Source organism: Ovis aries, chromosome 25 (assembly GCF_016772045.2).
Source record: "Ovis aries strain OAR_USU_Benz2616 breed Rambouillet chromosome 25, ARS-UI_Ramb_v3.0, whole genome shotgun sequence".
Classification (NCBI taxonomy): Eukaryota; Metazoa; Chordata; class Mammalia; order Artiodactyla; family Bovidae; genus Ovis; species Ovis aries.
The window spans coordinates 44,550,389-44,559,135 of NC_056078.1; positions in this window are offsets into that span (position 1 = coordinate 44,550,389).

Sequence of the window (8,747 nt, forward strand, 5' to 3'; positions counted from 1 at the left end):
TCTTGAATATAGTCTTGAATATGTCAACAAATGTCAGAATAATTTCTCTTTAACATAGTGAACAAAATAAATAATGCTCCTCCCCTCAAAGATCCTACATTCAAATAGGGGTCAGGAAGAGAGAGATTAAACAAAAACAAAGGAAAAAGAGATGGGAGAAGGATTCCTCTTCAATATAGAGCTGTAAAAACTGCCCTCTTTGATAGGAGATCATTTGAGCTGAGTCTGAAGGAAGTGAAGTAACAAGGAGCGTATCTGCGGGAAGTCTGTTCCAGGCAGAGAAAACAGCACGTCCAGAGGCACTGCAGAGAGTGTGCTTGGTTTATTCGAAAACAGTAAAACTTCAATGAGGCTAGAATGCTAAAAACATAAGAAAAAGGCAGATGTCTGTATAGCTAATTTTATGTGTCACCATGATCGAGCTGAGTGATACCCAGATAGCTTGTAAATATTATTTCTGGGTCCATCTGTGAGGGTGTTTCCAGAGAGGTCAACATATGAATTGGTGAACTGCGTAAAGCAGATTGCTCTCCTCAGTGTGAGTGGGCAACATCCAACCTATTGAGGCCTAGATACAAGTTAAAAAGTGGAGAAAGGGAGAATTTGGTCTCTGCCCTTGAGCCAAGACATCCATCTTCTCCTGCCCTCAGGCCTCAGAGCTTCTAGTTCTCAGACCTTCAGACTCAGGGACTTAAGCCAGCATAGCATTCCTGCCTTCTCAGGCCTTTGCCTCCAGCCGGGAGTGACCTCATTGGCTCCCACAGTTTAGGTCTTCAGATACAGACCAGATCACACCACTGGCTCTCCTAGTTCTCCAGCTTGACGGTGGCAGGTCACTGAACTTCTTAGTCTCCATGGCACAGGAGCCAACGAATTAACTAGCTACACACACTACTGCTTCTGCTTCTCTTGAGAACGCTGACTCCTCGCTTGCTAACAGGATGCGAGTCTCCGTGCGGCTGTGTGCTTTCGGTGCTCTGTGTTAGCACTCTAGGAATGGAGTCAAGAGAGATACGGTGATTTTACATTTGTCATTTTGAGGAACTGCCAGGATTTTGAGAATCCTATGGACAAAGGAGTCCATGGGGTCACAAAGAGTCGGACACAACTGAATGACTAACACACACACACACACACACAACAAATAAGGATCCCAATTTCTCCACATTCTAATGGCTGCTTACTCAGTTGAAATAAAAGCCTGTGTCTTTATAGTGGACTAAAAGGACCAACCGTTCAGCTGAAGTTGAACGGTTCTATGAAGACCTACAAGACCTTTTAGAACTAACACCTATAAAAGATGTCCTTTTCATTATAGGGGACTGGAATGCAAAAGTAGGAAGTCAAGAAACACCTGGAGTAACAGGCAAATTTGGCCTTGGAATGCGGAATGAAGCAGGGCAAAGACTAATAGAGTTTTGCCAAGAAAATGCACTGGTCATAGCAAACACCCTCTTCCAACAACACAAGAGAAGACTCTACACATGGACATCACCAGATGGTCAACACCAAAATCAGATTGATTATATTCTTTGCAGCCAAAGATGGAGAAGCTCTATACAGTCAACAAAAACAAGACCGGGAGCTGACTGTGGCTCAGATCATGAACTCCTTATTGCCAAATTCAGACTTAAATTGAAGAAAGTAGGGAAAACCGCTAGACCATTCAGGTATGACCTAAATCAAATCCCTTATGATTATACAGTGGAAGTGAGAAATAGATTTAAGGGCCTGGATCTGATAGATAGAGTGCCTGATGAACTATGGAATGAGGTTCGTGACATTGTACAGAAGACAGGGATCAAGACCATCTCCATGGAAAAGAAATGCAAAAAAGCAAAATGGCTGTCTGGGGAGGCCTTACAAATAGCTGTGAAAAGAAGAGAAGCGAAAAGCAAAGGAGAAAAGGAAAGATATAAGCATCTGAATGCAGAGTTCCAAAGAATAGCTAGAAGAGATAAGAAAGCCTTCTTCAGCGATAGATGCAAAGAAATAGAGGAAAAGAACAGAATGGGAAAGACTAGAGATCTCGTCAAGAAAATTAGAGATACCAAGGGAACATTTCATGCAAAGATGGGCTCGATAAAGGACAAAATGGTCTGGACCTAACAGAAGCAGAAGATATTCAGAAGAGGTGGCAAGAATACACAGAAGAACTGTTCAAAAAAGATCTTCATGACCAAGATAATCACGATGGTGTCGATCACTCACCTAGAGCCAGACATCCTGGAATGTGAAGTCAAGTGGGCCTTAGAAAGCATCACTACGAACAAAGCTAGTGGAGGTGATAGAATTCCAGGTGAGCTATTTCAAATCCTGAAAGATGATGCTGTGAAAGTGTTGCACTCAATATGCCAGCAAATTTGGAAAACTCAGCAGTGGCCACAGGACTGGAAAAGGTCAGATTTCATTCCAATCCCAAAGAAAGGCAATGCAAAATAATGCTCAAACTACCGCACAATTGCACTCATCTCACATGCTAGTAAAGTAATGCTCAAAATTCTCCAAGCCAGGCTTCAGCAATACGTGAACCATGAACTTCCTGATGTTCAAGCTGGATTTGGAAAAGGCAGAGGAACCAGAGATCAAACTGCCAACATCCAGTGGATCATGGAAAAAGCAAGAGTTCCAGAAAAACATCTATTTCTGCTTTATTGACTATGCCAAAGCCTTTGACTGTGTGGATCACAATAAACTGTGGAAAATTCTGAAAGAGATGGGAATACCAGACCACCTGACCTGCCTCTTGAGAAATCTGTATGCAGGTCAGGAAGCAACAGTTAGAACTGGACATGGAACAACAGACTGGTTCCAAATAGGAAAAGGAGTACGTCAAGGCTGTATATTGTCACCCTGCTTATTTAACTTCTATGCAGAGTACATCATGAGAAACGCTGGACTGGAAGAAACACAAGCTGGAATGAAGATTGCCGGGAGAAATATCAATAACCTCAGATATGCAGATGACACCACCCTTATGGCAGAAAGTGAAGAGGAACTCAAAAGCCTCTTGATGAAAGTGAAAGAGGAGAGTGAAAAAGTTGGCTGAAAGCTCAACATTCAGAAAACAAAGATCATGGCATCTGGTCCCATCACTTCATGGGAAATAGATGGGGAAACAGTGGAAACAGTGTCAGACTTTTTTTGGGGGGGGCTCCAAAATCACTGCAGATGGTGACTGCAGCCATGAAATTAAAAGACGCTTACTCCTTGGAAGAAAAGTTATGACCAACCTAGATAGCATATTCAAAAGCAGAAACATTACTTTGCCGATTAAGTTCCATCTAGTCAAGGCTATGGTTTTTCCAGTGGTCATGTATGGATGTGAGAGTTAGACTGTGAAGAAGGCTGAGCGCCGAAGAATGGATGCTTTTGAACTGTGGTGTTGGAGAAGACTCTTGAGAGTCCCTTGGACTGCAAGGAGATCCAACCAGTCCATTCTGAAGGAGATCAGCCCTGGGATTTCTTTGGAGGGAATGATGCTAAAGCTGAAACTCCCGTACTTTGGCCACCTCATGCGAAGAGTTGACTCATTGGAAAAGACTCTGATGCTGGGAGCGATTGGGGGCAGGAGGAAAAGGGGACGACTGAGGATGAGATGGCTGGATGGCATCACGGACTCGATGGACGTGAGTCTGAGTGAACTCCGGGAGTTGGTGATGGACAGGGAGGCCTGGCGTGCTGCGATTCATGGGGTCGCAAAGAGTCAGACACGACTGAGCGACTCAACTGAACTGAAAAGGACCAACACTGTATTTAGTCAGATTGACTTTGAAGCCCAAGAAAATAGAATTTGTCACTGCATCCACTTTTTCCTCCTCTATTTGCCATGAAGTGATGGGACTGGATGCCATGATCTTTGTTTTCTGAATGTTGAGTTTCAAGCCAGCTTTTTCACTCTCCTCTTTCACCCGTATCAAGAGCCTCTTTATTTCCTCTTCACTTGCTGCCATTAGAATGAGAGTGGTATCATCTGCGCATGTGAGGCTGCTGATATTTCTCATGGCAATCTTGATTTCAGCTTGTCATCCATCCAGCCTGGCACTTCACATGATGCACGCAGCATAGAACTTAAATAAGCAAGGTGACAATATACAGCCTCAACATACTCCTTTCCCAGTTTGGAACCAATCCGTTTTTCCATGTCCGGTTCTAACTGTTGCTTCTTGCCCTGCATACAGGTTTCTCATGAGACATGTAAGGTGGTCTGGTTCTCCCATCTCTTTAAGAATTTTCCACACTTTGCTGTGATCCACACAGTCAAAGGCTCTAGCTAGTCTGAAGCAGAAGTACATGTGTTTCTGGAAATCCTTTGCTTTCCCCATGATTCAGTGAACGTTGGCAATTTGATCTCCGGGTTCCTCTGCCTGTTTGAAACCCAGGTTGTAACTCTGGAAGTTCTTGGTTCACTTATCGCTGAAGCCTAGCTTGAAGGATTTTGAGCATAACCTCACTAGCACGTGAAATGTGCGCAACTGTAGAGTAATTTGGACATTCTGCTGCTGCTGCTGCTGCTGCTGCTAAGTCGCTTCAGTCATGTCCGACTCTGTGCGACCCTATAGACAGCAGCCACATTCTAGCGGGGCTAAAAATGTAGCCTCAGTTCACTCATGTACAAAACAGCTAATAATCTCGCTTGCCTACTTCCCAGGATTGTTAGGAGAATTAACTGAGATAACAGAAACGAGAAGTTAGAGATCCAAGGAGAGAGCCACCACGGAGAGCAAGCACAGTGGCAGACATACCTGGAGCGGTGCAGACCGTCCAAGGGCATGTGCCTAGTGACTGCTGCCACCTGGAGGCCAATAGCGAGAACAGCACAGCTAACTTCTCCCGTCAAGGTCGCCGGTAAGCGGGATTCCCAGGTGGTGCTAATGGTAAAGAACCCGCCCGCCAATGCAGGAGACAAAAAAGACACAAGTTCAGTCCCTGGGTTGGGAAGATCCCCTGAGAAGGGCCTGACAATCCACTCCAGGATTCTTGCCTGGAGAATCCCCAGGGACAGAGGAGTCCAGAGTCGCAAAGAGTCGGACACGACTGAAATGACTGAGCACGCATCTTGATAAGTACCTTACACGTTATTTTATGCAGGCCTCACCACAGCCCAAAAGGCGAGTATTGTGCCCCTCATTTTAAAGAGCAAGAAATAAGGGCTTTAGACTCTTCGCCACCCCATGGACTGCAGCCTACCAGGCTCCTCCGCCCATGGGATTTTCCAGGCAAGAGTACTGGGGTGGGGTGCCATTGCCTTCTCCCTTAGGTTGGCTTACAGGAAGTCAATTACCTACTTAGTCTTTCCCGGAGTTCTGGGAAGCATACCACTCCTCTAGAGTTGCCAGATGAAATACAGGACACCCAGTAACATTTCCATTTCAGAAAAAAAAAAAAAAAACACTGCAGGGGACACATATTTTCCTAAAAATTGCTCATTGTTTATCTGAAATTCAAATTTACCTAGGCATACTGTATTTTTATTTGCTAAATCTGGCCAACCCAACCCTATTCATTCCATATAGATCTTTTCTAAAAACATCTCTCTTATCCTAATACACTATCTTAAATGCCACAGTTTTTTGGTTTTAAGATATCTAGGTATTTTGGGATACCCTATGATACATTTAACCTTGGATTGAGGGGGACACCCTTTAAGTTGTTACCTACTTATTAGTGGACTTAGTTGGCTGTGCCCAACATCTTTCAAAAAGTGGACAGCTGGAGTATGAATAAAGGTGAGAAACGAAGCAACAGCCCAGTCAGGGAGAAGAGGCTGCCGGGGAGGAGAGAGGATTCATGATGCTGAAAAGCACTGACACTCCTCATTCCCACTGCTGCTGGAGCACTGTGGCGAGACAGCCTTTCACGTGACTGGACACACTGAATATACTCGCTGAGTGCCTTTGGGTGAGCAAGTGCAGGAATGATGCTGAGCTGCTTCTAGTAGCACGCACACTGTAACAGTGGGCTTCGGCAGCCCTGAGGCCATCTTCCTGGGACTCCTCGCAGGGCAGCGCCAAGAGCCCTTCATTACTGGGCAAGACTAACGTCTCCTGCTGCCCCTGCTGCTTGCCTGGGCGCCCTTGAACAAAACTCTTTTTCCTTTGGGCCTCAGTTTTCAGTCTGAAAACTGAAGATGACTGGATGAGACCCTCCTTATCACCCTCCCCATTTCCATGGCTCTTGACGACATCCTGACTACAGTTTGGGTACTAGAGCTGGAGACATTGTTTGAACTTACAAAGATCTGGAAGGAGGGAGCTCTGTGTGCCCTTGCTCCGGCCAGGAGCCAGACTGCTGGGGACAGGGCTCCCTTTCCAGCTCCAGCTGTGGTTTCTCCAGCTTTCCAGGCAGCCCAGCACGGCCAGACTTGCATCTGCCGCTGCCCACCTTCGTCTGGTGCTTTTCTGTGCCGGAGTGATCCCCCCAGCAGGTTGGACTGGAGGCGGGGCCCAAGGGGTCCTAAACTCCTTCCTTCATCTCTCACCTGACCTGTTCCAATTGCGATGCCCTGAAAAGATGAGGCGACAGTCATGCTCTAGTGAAAGTGACCCCAGTTCAGCACTCAGTATGCTGAGTTTGGTCCCTGGCTTTGGCCATTTGCCAGAAGCAGAATCTTGGGCAAGTCACTGCCTCTCTTTCTCTAATCCTCTGTGACTTCATCTTAAGAGTGAGGAAGAACCCTTACTCCACAGTGCTGCTCATAGGCAAGGATGAACACTGGACTACGAGCCCAGAGTAGGTCACCCAGAAGGAAATGGATGTGTCTCCACCTTTTTTTCTGTGTGTCACCCAGGGGCTCCCCAGATAAGATCTTAAGCCTCAGGTGCTCCCTACCTAGTGCTTCTCCGGATCCCAAGACCTTAACATGCGGAAGATGTAGGCCACAAATGAAGACCTCCCCAATTTGTATAGAATGAAAACTGTTAATATAGATGAGAGGAGAATGCCTTCATGTGTAACAAAAGGGATAAGATTCAGGGTACAAACAGAGGGTTTTCTTAAACAGAAATGGGGGCTGTTCATTCAGAATGGAAAGTAGAGGATACAGGCTCCAATGAAGAGATGTGGGTAAATGCACTTGTGTGAGGGTATACAATTCTCTTTTCTCATAGAAAGCAAGTCATCAGCTGTGAGCGAGATGGAAGAAGCAGTTGTTGGAGGTATGAAGAAAGAGGAAAAACTGTGAGATAGTCGTTGAGGAGGATGGATGGGCTAAGAAGATGTAAGAGGGCAGTTTGACAGCATTAAGGGCCCACTTGACTCGTAAACTGAAAATCAGACCGATCATCAGAGCCTTGCATTTTTCTCAGGCCACATCTGCTACACAGGTACAAGTATGGAACAGGCAGGGAGCTGGATTCAATTAGATTTGGTGTTTTATCAGGAGAATGAAACCAGGTAAGATAGGGCAAATGAATGATCATAATGATGGGCCATTATCTTTAAGCTGGGTTAGGAGGGACGTGAGAGCATGAAGGCCTGAGCATCAGGGCAAGAGTGATAGGATCAGTGAATCAGCAAGCAGTGAGTCCTGGGGAGACAGTTTGCGTTCCTCAGACGAAAGGTAGGAGAGTATCCCTGAGGAGGAGCCTCTCCAAATGTCACGGGCCTCCCAGAAGTGTCTCCATGTCCTAACCCCCCAAAACTGTGATTGTTACCTTAGACAACAAAAGGAACTTTGCAAATGTGATTAACGGTTGTGAAGTGGAGAGATTTATCTTGAATTGACCAGGTGGGCCTCATGTAAATCACATCAGTCTTCAAAAAAGAGACACAGGAGGAATTATCCGCAAAGGTAATGTGTTGACAGAAGGAGAGACTGGAGTCATGCGCTTCGAAGATGGAGGAAGAGGCCGCAAGGCAAGGGATATAGGCCACAACACATCCTGAGAGAGGCAAGGAAACAGGCCCTCCTCTGCAGCCTCCAGGAGCCAACAGTGCCCACGCCTCGACTTCAGCTCAGTAAACTGATTTCAGACATCTGACTCCAGAACTCTAAGAGAGTGAACTTGTGTTTGTTGTATGTCACTAAGTGTGTGGTAGCTTATTACACTAGTAATTGGAAGCTAAAACACCAAGAAGGGGAAGGGCGTAGTGGGGAGGTCTAGGCAACAGCTCTCCCACCCCCAGGGTAAATCTGAAGAGAAAGTATTCTGGAGAGACTGAGAGGCCCTGTGTCACTCAGCGAGGAGTGAAAACAATGCAGATGCCACTGGGGAGAATGACGGCGCCATTCCTTTGAAGGCATTAACAACTAAAGGCATCTCAGGCAGCAAGGTTTCCATGTAAATCAATGACACACAGTACTACCATACACAGACCCATTTTTGTTTAAAAAGTGTATCTGTACAAGCATGTCTGTGTACATTTAGGAAAGAGTTCGAACCCCTGAGTATTGCGTGACTGGCTGAGTCCCTCCTCCCCTCAGTCTTCGTTTCAGCACATCCCAATCCACACACCCTGAAGACCGTCAATCCCCCGACTCAACTCCACCTTTTCCGTAACACATATAACTTTCATAACACACACTCATCTCACACACTAGTAAAGTAATGCTCAAAATTCTCCAAGCCAGGCTTCAGCAATACATGAACCATGGACTTCCAGGTATTCAAGCTGGTCTTAGAAAAGGCAGAGGAACCTGAGATCAAATTGCCAACATCCGCTGGATCATGGAAAAAGCAAGAGAGTTCCAGAAAAATATCTATTTCTACTTTATTGACTGTGCCAAAGCCTTTGACTGTGTGGAT